This window comes from Pipistrellus kuhlii, unplaced genomic scaffold (genome assembly GCF_014108245.1).
Source record: "Pipistrellus kuhlii isolate mPipKuh1 unplaced genomic scaffold, mPipKuh1.p scaffold_m20_p_16, whole genome shotgun sequence".
In the NCBI taxonomy this organism is placed as follows: Eukaryota; Metazoa; Chordata; class Mammalia; order Chiroptera; family Vespertilionidae; genus Pipistrellus; species Pipistrellus kuhlii.
Window position 1 is genome coordinate 10,988,760 of NW_023425471.1, and position 17,005 is coordinate 11,005,764.

The window sequence follows — 17,005 nt, forward strand, 5'->3', positions numbered from 1 at the left end:
ACCATGATGTGGTTTTATTTCTTTTTAAATTTTATTGATATATAATTGATATACAGCTCTATACATTTAAGGTGTAACTCATTATGACTTGATATACATATATTGTGAAATGATTTCCACAATGTTTGGTTAACATCCATCTTTTAATATAACTTCTCATGCCGAAACTTCTCATGTGAACTTTTAGGATTTACTAGCACTCTCTTAGCAACTTTCAAAAACCATACAGCAATGTTAAATTAACTATGGTCATCAGGTTGTACATATTACATTCCCAGTACTTACCTAACAACTGTAAGTTTTGCTTCTTAGCCACCTTCATCCAATTTCCCCCTTCCCAACTCCCTTCTTTGATAACCACAAATCTTACCTATTTTTCTATGAGTTTGGTGGAGGTTTGTTTGTTTTAGATTCCATGGTGTATCGGGTTTAAAATCAGTTCTTCTTTACTGATTCCTCAGTGGAGGATATTTCTCTAGCTTTTTGTTTCTTAGATCAGCTGGTAACAGAAGTTAGGGTAATCTTCTACAGAAAAATATTATGGAGTTTCTTCATGTGTTTTTGGAAAGTGGCTAAAGAACTTGTTTTTTTCTCACAATGGAGTTTTACTTATTCTTCATTGTGAAACAGTACAATTTCATTATAAAAATACTTAGTTAATAAGGAAAGAATGAAGAAAAAAGTAAAGATCATTAATAAAGCTACACATCTTATCACAATAATTGTTAGAATTATACTGTTCATTTCCTAGATCCCCCCCCCCACATAAAATACACATACATATAAGCATGCACATATTTTCCACAAGTGTCATCATACTAGACATGCTCTATTGAAATTTCCTTTTCCCCTTCATGGCATATTCTTATATTATTTCAATGCCAATAGAGACAGACCAAAATGATCATTTTAATGGCTCCTAATATTAGATATCATAATTTATCTTATTCTGTGACTGTGATTAATTATATTCTTCACCCCCATTGTTTTTTTAACAATTATGTTAAACTTGTAAAAACAGAGACTACACTTGGTCTTAGCCAAAAGGCTGAGAAACAGCTTTTTTACTTTTATTTTTTAAATATATGTTTATTGATTTCAGAGAGGAAGGAAGAGGAAGAGAGAGTTAGAAACATTAATGATGAGAGAGAATCATTGATTGGCTGCCTCCTGAAGGCCCCACACTGGGAATTGAGACCACAACCTGGGCATATGCCCTGACCAGGAATCCAACTGTGACCTCCTGGTTCATATTGTACCAGCCTTGCATCCCTGGAATAAACCCCACTTGGTCATGGTGTATAATCTTTTTAATATATTGCTGGGTCCGATTTGCTAATATTTTTGTTGAGGATTTTAGCATCTATGTTCTTCAGGGATGTTGGTCTGTAATTCTCTTTCTTTGTAGTGTTTTTTATCTGGTTTTGGAATTAGGGTAATACTGACCTCATAAAAAGATCTTACAAGTGTTCCTTCCTTTTGGATTTTTTGGGAATAGTTTGAGGACTATAGGTGCTAGTAGGTTTTTTTTTTAATGTTTGATAAAATGCCCCTTTGAAGCCATCTGGACTAGGGTTTTTGTTTGCTGGAAGTTTACTTTTTATTTTTTTACTGCTTCAATTTCCTCAGTTGTTACTGGCCTACTCAGGGTTTCTGATTCTTCCTGATTCAGTTTTGGGAGATTGTATTTTTCTATGAATTTATCTATTGAATCCACATTGTCCAACTTGTTGGCATATACTGTATTTTTCTGTGTATAAGATGCCCCCTACTTTTCCAACCCAAAATTAAGAAATCAATATTTTAAACATTTTTTGCTTGTTTTCCTCTGAAGGCCTTCTTCTTTTTTGGCATCTTAAGGAGTTTTTCTTCCTGTTTACTCCACTGTCTGATCATATACTCAGTGGGAGGAGATCCAAGTTGGCTATCTGCAGCTCTATTTCCATGTTTTTTTGCATAGTTTATTATATTCAGTTTGAATTTTGCAGAGTAAGACACTTACTGGTATTTATCTTTTTATTTTTTGACATCTTTATGGTCTCTGAACGCTTGGGCCCCTGGTGCATCTGCATACTCTCCACCTCCTCCTCCACTTCCAATTACAACATCAGCTTGTGATTGGAGGAAGCCTGTTTGACAAGGTATGGACAGCTATGTGGCTCCCTCTTTGGCTGACTTTCATGTACGGCCCTTGATTTTCAGTCTAACAGTTTTAGAAAAAAATAGCATCTTATATATGGAAAAATACGGTAGTTGTTTATAGTATTTCCTTACACTCCTTTGTATTTCTGTGGTGTCAGTGGTAACTTCTTCACTTTCATTTCTGATTTTATTCTTTTGGGCCCTCTATCTTTGTTTCTTGATGAGCCTGGTTAACAGTTAATCAATTTGGTTTATCCTTTCAAAGAACCATCTTTTGGTTTTATTTATTTATTTATTTATTTATTTATTTTAGTTTCTATGTCATTTATTTCTACTCTAATCTTTATTATTTCCTTCTTTCTACTTACTCTGGGATTTTCTTGTTGTTATCTTTCTAGGTTTGGTGTGTTTTTTTGTTTGTTTGTTTGTTTTGTTTTTTAAGGTAGGCTTATAGTGCTATGAATTTCCCTCTCGTGACTGCTTTTGGTGTGTCCTGGAGATTTTGGGTTGTTGTGTGTTTATTTTCATTTGTTTCCAGGAAGGTTTTTTTTCTTTTTTGATCTCATTGGTAACCCATTCATTATTTAATAACATGCTATTTAGCCTCTGTGTGTTTGAATGGTTTGATTGTAGTTGATTTCTAATTTCATTCCATTGTGATCTGAGAAGTTGCTTGATATGGTTTTAATTTTCTTAAACTTGTAGAGACTTGTTTTGTGTCCTAACATGAAGTCTATCTTTGTGAATGATCTATGTGTACTTGAGAAGAATGTATATTTTGCTGTTTGAGGTGAAATGTTCTATAAATATTAATTAAATCCATCTGATCCAGTGTGTCCTTTAGATTCACTATTTCCTTGTTAAGTCTTTGTCTGGAAGATTTATCCAGTGAAGTCTGCTGGGTTTTAAATTCCTTCCTATGGCTGTGTTATTGTCTACCTGTCCCTAAAAGTCCTCTAGAAGATTTTTTTTTGTATGATATATTTAGGTGCTCCTATATTGGGTGCATATATGTTTACCAGCATTATATCCTCTTTTATAAATCCCTTTAGTATTATGTAATGATCTTTGTTGTCTCTTGTGATGGCCTTCATTTTGAAGTCTATTTTGTCGGATATGAGTATTGCTTCTCCAGCTTTTTTTTTTTCTTTTTCATTTGCATGGAAAAAAAATTTCTATCCCTTCCCAGTCATCCTGTGTGTATCTTTTCATCTGAGATCCATCTCTTGTAGACAGCATATAATTGGGTAATGTTTTCCTATCCATTCAGCTTCCTTATGTCTCTTGATTGGAGCATTTAATCCATTTACATTTAAGGTTATTATTGATAGGTACTTATTTATTGCCATTTTAATTCTGTATGCCTAAGTTTCTCTCTGTGTTTCTTCTTCTCATTGCAGCAGTCACTTTAGCATTTCTTGTAATGCTGGCTGGTGGTGATGAACTTCTTAGCCTTTATTATTTATTTATTTATTTATTTATTTATTTACCCAGAAGCTCTTTATTTGATTATCTATTTTGAATGATAGTTTTGCTGGATATAGTAGTCTTGGTTTCATATCCTTGCTTTCTATTACCTTGAGTACTTCATGCCATTCCCTTCTTCCCTATTATGTTTCTGATGAGAAATCAATGTCATCCTTAGTGTAGCCCCTTTGTAGATAACAGTTTGCTTTTTCTCTTGCTGCTTTTAAGATTCTCTCTTTGGCCGAAACTGGTTTGGTTCATTGGATAGAGCATTGGCCTGCGAACTGAAAGGTCTCAGGTTCGATTCAGGTCAAGGGCATGTACCTTGGTTGTGGGTACATCCCCAGTAAGGGGTGTGCAAGAGGCAGATGATCAATGTTTCTTTCTCATTGATGTTTCTAAGTCTCTATTCCTCTTTCATCCTCTCTGTAAAAAATCAATAAAATATATGAAAAAAATTCTCTCTTTGTCTTTAATTATTAGCATTTTAATTATGATGTATCTGAGCATGGGCCTGTTGGGGTTCTTCTTGCTTGGGGTTCTCCATGTCTCTTGGACTTGTGTGACTTTTTCCTTTACCAGATTAAGGAAATTTTCTGCCATTATTTCTTTAAACACATTCTGTATTCCTTCCTCCTTTTCTGCATCTTCTGGCACAACTGCTATTCCAATATTGCTACATTTCACATTGTCTCACAGCTCTCTTAAGCTGTCTTTCTGTTTTATAATTTTTTTCTATTTTTGTTCTCTGATTGAGTGATATTTTAACTCTGTTTTCTAATTCACTGATTTGACATTCAGCTTCCATTAATATGCTTTGTATTCCTTCCCAGTGTGTTTTTTATTTGTGCTATGTCATTTTTTATTTCTGTTTTCACAGTTACTATATCTTTTCTCATGCTGTTGAGCATCTTTACCATCATTAGTCTGAATTCTGTATCAGATAAATTTCTATCTCTGTTTCAGTTATCTTTTTCTGGAGAATTCTCTTTTTCTTTCATTTTGGGGTTGTTTCTTTGCCTCCTCATTTTGGTTATCAGTTTGGGTTTGTAACTATGTAATAGGTAGATATGTTATACCTCTCAATCTCCTGTGCAGGACAGTGTCAAACACTGTTTCTGACTAGTTAGATCTGGCAAAGATTTAAAGCCTCCAAAGACTGCCTCTATCCACAGACTTAAAGGATTTTGTCTTGAATTGTCGTCTAGCAATCGTTCACAGGTATGGCAAGAATTCACTTCAGCAGGGTGGGGCTATTGCTTCTGCCTATAGGGTAATCTTTATTCTCAGTCACTTAATGGGTCTGAGCAACTCCCCACCCATGGGGCAGGATGTTTTCCAATAGGGTGAATCAGCTATCTTCCCCCCAGGCAAGGTCACTTGTAGGGCTAATGCTTGCATGAGAAAGATGGCCTCTGTAGTGTGAGGGAATGACTCAGTACAGGAAACCTGGGTGTCTTCCTTCTGAGTTTTAACCCCAAGGCTCCTGGTCATGGCTTCTGCTCACTCAGCTTCAGTCCTCTCTGCCCTCTCTCTGCTGGAGCACAAGGTGGGTGGCTCAGCAGGGAATTTTGTGCTTTGGCCCTTTAAGAGGGTGCCTTAATTTCCAGTCATTTCTCCATGGTTGACAGCAACTCTGATGCTTTTCACAACCATATGGTATATGGGTACCCTTCTCAGTTCTGAAGCTCTGTGATGGGAGGCTCAGTTGGGGTTTAGACCCCAGAGTTCTGAGTGACAACTTCCCACATCTGAGATATCTCCCTGGAACTTCAGCTGCTGTCTGTGGGAGCCTGGCCAACCCTTTTGTGCCTTTGCCTCTCTTACCAGTCTCTATATGGTCTCCACTTTTGGTCTTCTCCAATGAATCTTCTGTTGATTATTCAGGCAGTTTTTCTGTATTTTAGTTGTAATTCCAGTTTGGTCCTGGGAGCATGTCCATACAACACTCACTCAGTCTGCCGCCATTTTTAATCTCTCTCATACTTAAATTTTTAATTGTCCTGAAATTTATTTTTATATAAGGTTGGGATAGGGAACTAATGTAAATTCCTTCCAAACTATTGACTCAGTTATCCTAAGATAATTATTGAATAATTACTTTTTGGCTACTGATAATTTTAAGTGTAGCATTATAACTTCATAATTAATGTGCATTAAAAATATGCATCTGCCTTCACCTATTTCCCTCAATACTAATTAGGTTTTTACTACAGGTTGATTAATAAATTTGTATCTTGATTCATAAAACTGTGTTTGTACTGCACTTGTGTCTTTTCCGTGTGTTATAGATGGTTAAGTACATCTAAAATCTATCTTACAGTTTCTGTGTGTAACTAAAACTGTATCTCAAGCCATATCTATACAGTGAATATTACTTACTTTTGTGTCATAAAAGGATCTGTGACTGCTAGCTACAATGTGGTGTTGAAAAGAAGGGGATATTAAAAGTGCATGCTAATTAATTTTACATTAAAGTTAGAATTGAAAATGTTTAAATTCCCTTTTTAAAAATTCCCCTTTGAAGGTATTTCAGTGAATTTAAAATTTATGCATAAGATACAAGTTAACTTCAATTTTCAAACATTTGGATTTTAACAGCCTATATTTTATACATTAGCTACTGAACACCTCACCACATTTTAATAATTAAATTCATACTTTTAGACATAAATTTATGAACAAACATTTCAACCTATCAAATGATGACTTGGCTTATAAGGCAGTGGCTTGTAAATACCATCTTTGCTTTTTAACAATTATCCTACCTAATAAATTAGTAATATGCAAATTGACCACACCTTCACTATGCCCATGCCACACCCACCAGCCAATCAGGGTGGCTATGCAAATTAACTCAACCAATATGGCGGTTAATTTGCATATCAAGACAGTGTAAAAGGAAGCCAAGCTGAGGAGAAGCAAGCAAGCAGGGCAGGAGAGAAGGAAGAAAAGCAGGCGGGGCAGGGGAGAGTGCAGCAGGAAGCCCTATTGCGTGAATCTTCCTGCAATGGGCTACTAGTTTCAATAATATTTTTTAACCTGATGATAATTTTATTGAGTCACAAGTAATTAAGAACCAATGGTAAGCTAGTCAGTGACATCAGTATAATATATTATTTAAGGAAATCAACACCTAGTCAAAACAAGCATTTATGGAATTACCTTTGGGTAGGCTTAAGTCTAGGCTACCAGCAACATTTTGTGACCCTCCCCTGTCTTCCCGATCAGGTTCCTAAGTGCTACTGGGAAAGAGATGATTTGATTTTGGTGCTGAAGGTATGTTGAAGGACATGCTGGAATGAAGAGTTGCTCAAGATATGTTCTCATTAGCCATAAAGTTCCCCCAAGACTCAGCTCTTAGACTAAGATGTCCAACATACTTTGTAGAGAAATTAAAAAGGAGTTCAATATCCTCAGAAACACAACCACAAATTCTGTGATCTATCTTCTCTTTGTTCAGCTAATATTCAGTTTTCCCAAAGAGGGGATTTGAGGAGGCCAGTCTGCAGAATTCAATGTGGAGTCCCTCTGCATGTCAGGTACAAGGCAGGCTACCAGAGGGGCACCCTTATGTCTAGGCCATTTGTGGTTGCTTTAGGTATCTTCACTTATACTCTGCTATAATTCTTTATTGCATTTTTGCTAGTGGTATTTTAAAATGAAAAGAAAATTTAAAAAATTAAAATATTGGTAATATTGATAAGGTGCTTTGGTCTTATAAATTTAGTATAATTGAGACAACTATGAAAATGAGCTGAACAGGCTGATTCTTTAGCCCCAACTGCTTGCCCCATAGACTTAGGCCAGAAGGCTATCTGAAGAAAAAGAATATATACATAGTTATTACAATATTATTGACTATATTTCTTATGCTATAATTTACATCTGTGTGATTGTTCTGTAATTATCAATCTTTGTCCCTTCACCTTTTTCACCCATCCTCCCACCCACCCCCAATTCTCCTCCCCTTTGGCAGCCATCAGTCTGTTCCCTGTATTTATGACTCTGCTTCTATTTTGTTTGTTTATTTATTTTGTCCTTTAGAGTCCACATAGAAGTGAAATTATATGGTATTTGTCTTTCTCTGTTTGACTTATTTCACTTAGTATAATACCCTTTAGGCCTATCCATGATGTTGCAAAAAGTAAAATTTCACTGTTTATATTATCCACTTGTCTATTGATGGCCACTTGGGTCATAAAGAAATTCCACTATATATGGGGCCAGGTGGGTACTTGAAACATTGCAGGGACCACTCTGTAAAGTACATGATCTTCTAACCACTATGCTGTACATTTGCAAGTAATACAGAATAATATTGAATGTAAACTGTAATTGAAAAATATATACGTAAGTAGAATTAAAATAAAGAACCGGTTGCAAAAATATTTTAATAAAGAAAGAAAATTTATAATATATAATATGATATATGATCTATAATAATAAATAATATGTACCATATCACATATATAATATGTGAGAAGAATGCTTCCAAGAGACCAAATGTAATTTTAGTGCTTTTTGTTGTTAATCCTCACCCGAGGACACTTTTTCCATTGATTTTTAGGGAGGGTAGAAGAGAGAAGTTAAGAGAGAGAAACATCAATGTGAGAGAAACATTGATTGGCTGCCTCCTGCATGAGCCCAGACCAGGGCCCAGGCCAGGGAGGAGCCTGCAGCCAAGGTACATGCCTCTTGACTGGAACCAAACTTGGGACCCTTTGGTTTGCAGGCCAATGCTCTATCCATTGAGCCAAACCAGCTAGGGCCATGGTCAGCAAACTGCGGCTCGAGAGCCACATGCGGCTCTGCTCTTTGGCCCCTTGAGTGTGGCTCTTCCACAAAATACCATGGCCTGGGTGAGTCTATTTTGAAGAAGTGGCATTAGAAGAAATTTTAGCCGAGACCGGTTTGGCTCAATGGATAGAGCATCGGCTTGGGGACTGAAGGGTCCCGGGTTCGATTCTGGTCAAGGGCATGTACCTTGGTTGCAGGCATATCCCCAGTGGGGGGTGTGCAAGAGGCAGCTGATCGATGACTCTCTCTCATCGATGTTTCTAGCTCTCTATCTCTCTCCCTTCCTCTCTGTACAAAATCAATAAAATATATTTTTTTTAAAAAAGAAATTTTAAAAATTTGGCTCTCAAAAGAAATTTTAATCGATGTACTGTTGATATTTGGCTCTGTTCACTAATGAGTTTGCTGACCACTGAACTAGGACATTATAATATTTTTTTCTAAGAACAGAGAACACCTTAAAAACAGGTAAATATAACTGTCATCTTCCAGTTCTCCTTTTACTTGCCCCTGTTAGAATTAAACACTTCCTGAAATAATTTCTTCTCTTGGCTTCTGTTTTTCACATCTTCTTGGTCATTTTTCCTCCTCTTTGAAGTTCATCTTCTTCCTAGATTTTAAATGTTGGAGTTATTTCTGCCATGGAAAAGAATATGGAGTTTCCTCAGAAAATTAAAAATGGAGCTGCCTTATGACCCAGTGATTCAGCTTTGGGTTGTATATCTGAAGAATCTAAAACACTAATTGGAAAGACTGCATACACTCCTATGTTCATTGCATGGTTATTTACAATAGTCAAGATATGGAATCAAACCAAGTGCCCATCAGCAAATGTGTGGACTGTGTGAAAAAGGTGAAGGGATTGAGAAGCACAAATTTTTAGTTACAGAATAATCACAGGGATAGAAAGTACAGTTTGGGGAATGTAGTCAATAATATAATAATATTCTAATTACTATGTATGGTGCTAGGTTGGTACTAGAAATATCAGGGGGACACGTTGTAAAGTATATGATTATCTAGCCACTGTGCTGTACAACTGAAACTTATACAAAATAGTATCGAATGTAAACTGTAATTGAAAAATAAAATAATATTTAGCCATGGCTGGTGTGGCTCAGGTGGTTGAGCGTGGAACCATTTACTGAAGGGTTGCTGGTTCAATTCCTGGTTAGGCACATGCCTGGGTTGTGGGCTCAATCCCTTCTACGGTGCATGTAGGAGTCAGCTGATCAATGTTTTGCTCTCATGTTGATGTTTCGCGCGCTCTCTCTCTCTCTCTCTCTCTCTCTCTCTCTCTCTATATATATATATATATATATATATTTTAAAAGTAGTCATAACCAATAAAAATAAAAGCAAGAACTTAGAAGGAATAGTTTTTTAAATGTTAGTTATTTAATGCTTAAATCTAGGCCATTTCCTCTTTTCTTTATGTGCTCTCTCCCTTTGTGACTATTCTAAGCTGCCGCTTCAAGTTTATTCTCAATCCAGATGATTTACAAATCTAAACTGTAACCCAGAAACCTCTGAAATACAAACCTCTCTGCCCAACTAACTACTTAACATTTTCTTGTTGATGACTCAGACATTGCAAATAGCTAATATCCCACAAAACCCAATATTCATCCCAAATCTGTTTTTTATTTTAGGTTACCTATGTGAAAGCTAGAAACCCAAAGTTATTCTTGGTACTTCCTTCTCTCTCAACTCTATATCCAACTCTTCAATAAATGCTATTGATTTTACTCTCCTAATCTCTTTAGAGTCTGTCCACTTTTCTTCATCCTAGTTAGCAATTTGTTCCCCTCCAGTTTGTTCTTTACATTGAAATTATGTATTTTTCCCCCAAATATAAAATGTGATATATCACCTATCACTTTGCCCAAAACTCATCAATACTGTCTTAATTCTTTAGGATAATGGCAAAGGTTTTTGTTTGTTCTTTAAACTTTGCCTACAACTCCTATGTGATGTGTTTTCTACATACCCCTTTTTTTCTCTACATACCTTTCTAGTCGTTTTTGTCACCCATTTCTTCCATACTCTCGATGATATAGACACAAGGTCTTTTTTTCTGTCAAAGAATTTTGCATATGATGTTCTCTCTGCCTGAAACATTCTTCTCTTCCTAATTGGTTCCCATCTTCATCTCCTTCTCCTCTTCAGACCTCATTTTTCATCATTTTTTTGTCTCTTCAAAAATCTCTCTCCTTGGTCTTGTACCCACTGTTCCTCAGAATTTCCATATCTTTCCTCTTGCCAGATAGCATACCTTTGATTCTTTTCATATTCAGAGGAATTTTTGTGGGCTCCTACCTGATATTTCTAAGCTTGCACACCATCAGCTATTGTTAATACAGTTGTCAGGCATGCCAAAGTCCAAAATGCTGGAGATAAAATGCCATCTGTGCTTAGCAAATTAAAGATACTAGAACTACACAATGCATTCTTTAAAAAAATTTTTGACATATACTTTTATTGATTTCAAAAAGGAAGGGAGAGGAACAGAGAGAGATAGAAACATCAATGATGAGAGAGAATCATTGATTGGCTGCCTCCTGTACACCCCTCACTGGGGATTGATTTACAACCCGGGCATGTGCCCTGACCAGGAATCAAACAGTGACCTTCTGGTTCATAGGTTGATACTCAACCGCTGAGCCATGCTAACTGGGCTAATGAAATCTCCTTAAAAATAAGGCAGTATTGGAGAGAGATTGGATTATCATGAATAGTTATAAATATGTGAAACACTTATTTATAAAAGATGATAGAGATATGTGCATGCTTACACTTCAATGGTAAGGACTTTGTTAAGAAAAAGGGGTGACCATACAGAGAAGAAAATTCCATAGGGATGATGCTCCTGGAAGGGAGGAAGTGACATATTGGGTCCAGATGACATGGCTGGCCTTTTGTTTTAAAACAGGAGGAAAGGAGGACAGTGGACAGTTGTGGTAGGTTACTAGAATGTTCGTTTTGGTTGATAACATCAGCATTTCATGTGAATTAGCAGGTGTGGCCATTTTTTTTAAGACTGGAAGGAAAGGTGGAGATCAGAGTTCTGAGGAGAATGGAAAGTTGCTGTGAGTGGGACTTGAGCAGACAAACGTGAGAAGAGTTCCAGTAAGTGTGGCGGATCCAACTGAGGATGCCATTGTGAATTTATTGAGGTACAACTTGCCCCAATGTGTGACTTTTGGAAGTATCCAGCTGACTTTATCTAGGATTAGAGAAAACAAATATTTGGTTTCATCCAGTTTGGGGGTTTACTGAGATAGGTATAATGAAAAGATAGATGGGTAATGGAGTTTAGAGTGTTTGTCTAAGATTTTTTGAAATGCTAATTGTGGATTCTTTGATGGCTAAGGAGGAGGAGGAGAAAAATAGTAGGGAGAAAACAGAAAGGCTTTGTGTTCCCAATGAGGCCAAATACAAATTAGCTCTTTTCCTATCAGTGTTTGAACTGTTTCCCACCGTTTATCTGAAATTTAAAAAATGTTTGTTGTGTAACTCTTATCAACTACTGTGATTTAGTTTCCCATCTGTGCAGAATGTTACAGGAAGTGATAAGCTAATTCAATAATGTTTCATTCATTTCTACATGTGAAATTCGACCAAACTCTTAAAAGGACTCTACATGAAAATGTCTTTTCTTGCTGAATGGTTCTCTTGCCTTTTCTTGTATTGGCAGAAATAAAGGAAAGTAAATTAGTCAAGGGCTCAACAGTAAAAAAATAAAAAAATAAAAAGGCATATTCAAAGGAGGAGAATTTTTTTTAAATGAGTTTATTGGAGTGATAGTCGTTAATAAAATTATATAGGTTTCGAGTATACAATTCTATAGTATATCACCTATATATTGTATTGTATGTTTACCAGATGAAGTCAAGTCTCCTACCATCAGTGTTTAATCTCCCCTTTATCCTCTTCTACCTCCCCCCTTTCCCTATTTTAATCACCATACTATTGTCTGTGTCGATGAGGTTGTTGGATTTTATTTTGCTTCAACTTTTTCATCCAGCTCTCCAACTGCCTTCTCCTCTGACAGCTGTCAGCCTATTCTCTAAGAGTCTGTTTCTATTTTGCTAATTAGTTAATTTTGTCCATTAGATTGCACATGACTGGAATCATATGGTACTAATTGGTATTAATATTTCTCAGACTGGCCTATTTCACTTAGCACAATACTCTTCCGGTTAATTCATGCTGTCCCAAAAGGTAATTTCCTTTTTTTTACAGCTGAGTGGTATTTCATTGTGCAAATTCACCACAGCTTTTTTTTTTTTATATATATATTTTATTGATTTTTTTACAGAGAGGGATAGTTAGAAACATCAATGAGAGAGAATCATTGATCAGCTGCCTCTTGCGCACCTTCTATTGGGGATGTGCCTGCAACCAAGGTACATGCCCTTGATCGGAATCGAACCTGGGACCTTTCAGTCCGCAGGCTAACGCTCTATCCACTGAGCCAAACTGGTTTCGGCAACTACCACAGCTTTTTTTATCTACTCATCTATCCGTGTGCACTTAGGCTGCTTCTAAATCATGCCTATTGTAAATAGCACTGCAATGAATATAGGGTTCCTATATTCTTTTGAATTACTGTTTTGGGTTTCTTTGAATATATTCCTAGAAGTGGAATTGCTGAGTCATCAGACAGTTCCATTTTTAATTTTGAGGTAACTCCCTACTGCTTTCCACAGTGGCTATATCAATCTGCATTCCTACCAATAGTGCATAAATGTTCCTTTTTCTCTACACTGGTCACCAACACAATTGTTTGTTAATTTATTGATGACTAGGGGCTCAGTGCATGAATTTCTGCACCTTGTAAGGAACTGTGGGCCATGAGGCTGCAGTAGGCACAGGGGTGGATCTCAGCCCATCCTCTGCGCCTCAGCCTGGCCACTGTGGCCCCTGGTCCCCTGTTTGCCAGCAGCCCTGTTCTCACTGCCACTGCTCCCATATGCTGATGGCGCTGGCCCCTCTCGCACCCACTGACAGCACAGAGTGAATGGGGCTTTTGCCAGCAGTGGGTGTGAGCAGTGGCTGCTGCCTTGATTGCCTCTCAGGAGCAGGAGGAGATGGAAAAGCCCTCCGGGGGGCAATCAGAGCAGCAGCTGCAGCTCACACCTACTAATGGTGCTGAATGATCAGGACAGGCACTGGCAGCAGGTGTGAGTGGTGACTCTGGCACCAGCTGTGGGTGTGAGTGGGGCTGGAGCTGGCAGTGGGTGCAAGTACCAGGTGGGACTGCAGCATGCAGGAGCATAGAATTTTCAGTAATGACCAGAGGCTCACCTCGATGACAGCAGGCGAGTGGGGGTGCCAGACCAAGGCTGGCACCCCCACTCACCTGCTCCATCATCCCATCATGGCCAATGCCTGCCATGTTCCACACATGCCTCCTGGTGGTGCGGAACAGTGCACGTCATAGTGACCAGTTGTTCAGTTGTCTGGTTGTTCCACCATTTGGTCTATTTGCATATTAGCTTTTTATTATATAGGATAGCCATTCTAACAGGTTTGAGGTGATATCTCTGTGGTTTTAAATTGCCTTTCTCTAAGGATTAGTGATGTTGGTCATTTTTTTTTCACATATATTGGCCATCTGTATGTCCTTTTTAGAGAAGTGTCTATTTAGGTCCTTTGACCATTTTTAAATTAGAGTGTTTTTTTTTTTTTTTTTTTTTTTTTTGGTGTTGGGTTGTGTAAGTTTTTTTTTTTTTTTAAATAAATTTTCGATATGAACCTCTTATCAGATGTATCATTGGCAAATATGTTCTCCCATTCAGTGGGTTGTCTTTGCATTTTGTTGGTGGTTTTATTTGCTGTGCAAAAACTTTTAAGTTTGATGTAGTCCCATTTGTTTATTTTTTCTTTTGTTTCTCTTGCCTGAGGTGACATATTAGAAAAAGTATTGCTATGATAAATGTCTGATAAATTACTGGCTATATTTTCTTCTAGGATTTTTATGGTTTTGTGACTTATATCTAAGTCTTCTACCCATTTTGGGTTTATTCTTGGGTTTTGTGTAAGTTGGTGGTCTAATTTCACTTTTTTGTATGTATCTGTCTAATTTTTCCAACGCTATTTACTGAATAGACTATTTTTATCCCTTTGTATGTTTTTGCCTTCAAAGGAGGATAATTTAAGGAGGGTTTACTTAGAAAGAGACCATTTTAAAAAGTGTGTATGGGTATAGTGGAACCACAAGGCACATTGTAGTGAACTGAAGCTAGTAACAGCTGAGCTTTTACCATCCTTAAGTATAAAAGGATGCAGAGAGCATGCAGTTCTAGCCACAGGGAAATACAGTCCTATAGAGCTGGCATCTTTGGGAAGCACAATGACCTTTGGTCAAAGGATATGACCAGGCCACTCTGGCTTTAGATATATAGAATACCCTCTGTTCCTCTTATTCCTCAGAATTCCCAATTGACTGAACTCAATTGGAAAGGAATTCTGTTGATGTGGTACATACAAATTAGCTCTTTGAGGCTCCGAGGAGGGTAGAGAAGGATCTAGCATGGCTCTAAAGGTCCAAATAGAAGATTTCCAGCACATGGAAATGAGGGAATATTTTAGTCCTTTGCTCAGTCAAATCCTGTTTTCATATATTGTTATGCTTAGAAGTAGGACCTCACCTTCCATACTCTAGTGTCTTTAATCGTGCATTCAAAGTTTGCTGTCTATGTGATGGATATTGTGTTAGGGATTGGGTCTATGAAGCTGCATAAGATATAGTTATTCCTTTGAGATGCAGTATGTAGTGTACATATTGAAAATATACTGATATTACTATTAGGTTTATTATTATTTACTATTGTTTGATGACTTACTTTCTTTGGTTGCCTGAAGTATGGAGGGTATAAATTTTTGATTGTGTATGTTTATGTATGTTTAATTGGTGTGTGTGTGTGTGTGTGTGTGTGTGTGTGTGTGTGAAGGTTGTTTGAGGGGAAAGAATGTGATTTCAATCAATGCTGCTTATTAACATTTGGCTAAATTAATTAAGACAGCACTTTCACTCCCTCATTCTTTTTTCCTCAAGAACCTATTGTGTATTGCCAACCCCTCTCCCATCCACTTAAGTACTTTTTATTTATCTATTTTATTAATCTTCCATGAGGATATTTTTTTGCTGTGACCTTCGTGGCAGGGTTCAGAATCTGAAGAAGGGGCTGATGCACAAATGAAAATGCTATACAAGAAATAAGACTTTAGAAGGCATTGGGGGCCAGAGGGGACTTCTTTCTTGAAGAAACACCCTGACTTCTGGCCAGTCTGCTTTTTATTTACTTGAATACACATTTGTCCTTTAGCAATGAACACAGGCATATCAAAGGTAAAGTTTGGTAAACAATAAAAGGATTATTAGGTTAGGGCAGTGGTCTGCAAACTGCAGCTCCCAAGTCACATGGGGCTCTTTGGCCCCTTGAGTGTTCTAATGCTACTTCTTCAAAATAGACTCGCCCAGGCCGAAAACCGACTTCTGTGCATGGGCCACAAAGTTTTAATTGCACTGTACGTGTGCGCCCACATGTGGTATTTTGTGGAAGAGCCACACTTAAGGGGCCAAAGAGCCGCATGTGGCTTGGGAGCCAAGGTTTGCTGACCACCGGGTTAGGGAATTACCTTGAGCCATTGAGCCCACAACAGGGCAATATTATGCTGATTTTTAGCCCTGCTGAATATCAAAGTCCATTGGTTTGCCAAGGATTCTTTTTGCATTTTTATGCTAACTGCTGTTTGTTTTAGCCTCTGGCAACTTTTTCCCATTGATTTTTAGAAAGATTGGGGGGGAGGGGAGGGGATGAGAGGAGTGGGATGGGGGAGAGAACAGGGAGGGAAGTGTGTATGGAAGGAAAACGTCAGTTGCCTCCCCCATGTACCTAGATGCTAGGGATCAAACTTGCAACCTAAGTAATGGTATGTGCCCTTGACCAGGAATCAAACCCGTGGCCCTTCAGTGTGTAGGCCAATGCTCCATCCACTGAGCACACTGTCCAGGGCTGCTTAAATACTTTTTAGCCTACTGCTGCTTATCATTCAAAACTGTGCTAAAACCCTACCTTTTTCAATTAAGTCTTTCCCAATATTTAATTCATAGTCAACTCATTCCTCCTTTGCTCAACTTTGCTGCCTCCTACAGCCTATTCCACAGTGAACTTAATTATTTTTCACATGTCTTGCATGTGCTAAATTTTGCCTTCACAGGTATATTAGGGTCATGTCCTATCACTTACTTTTTATCTGCTACAGCACTTAGGAAAGTGCTGAGTGTAATACTTGATTGAGAGTGTCATGTGAAGGTGCTAGGGCAAGTATGCCCCTGCTGTTGGAAAAATAATTCAAATGAAATGCTCTACCAATTGAGGGGACTCATTGTGTGTGAAAGATAATGTATTATATTCATTTGAATTCCCTTTTCATGCTGTTTTATTCATATTGATCTGATATGGTGATTGTTATGCCCAGACTTCGTGATCCCCAAGGACCACCAGGGAGCCAAGTCCGATGCAATAAGCAAGAGAGCCTTCACCATGCTAGCATGTGCTCCCCCACTCATGCCGGCAGCATGGCG

The 17,005-nt window shown here is 37.6% G+C and overlaps 1 pseudogene; it reads right to left on the reverse strand.

The window, feature by feature from the left end:
* Nucleotides 1-956: 956 nt before the first annotated feature.
* Nucleotides 957-1,060, reverse strand: LOC118720291 (annotated as a pseudogene).
* Nucleotides 1,061-17,005: the final 15,945 nt, after the last annotated feature.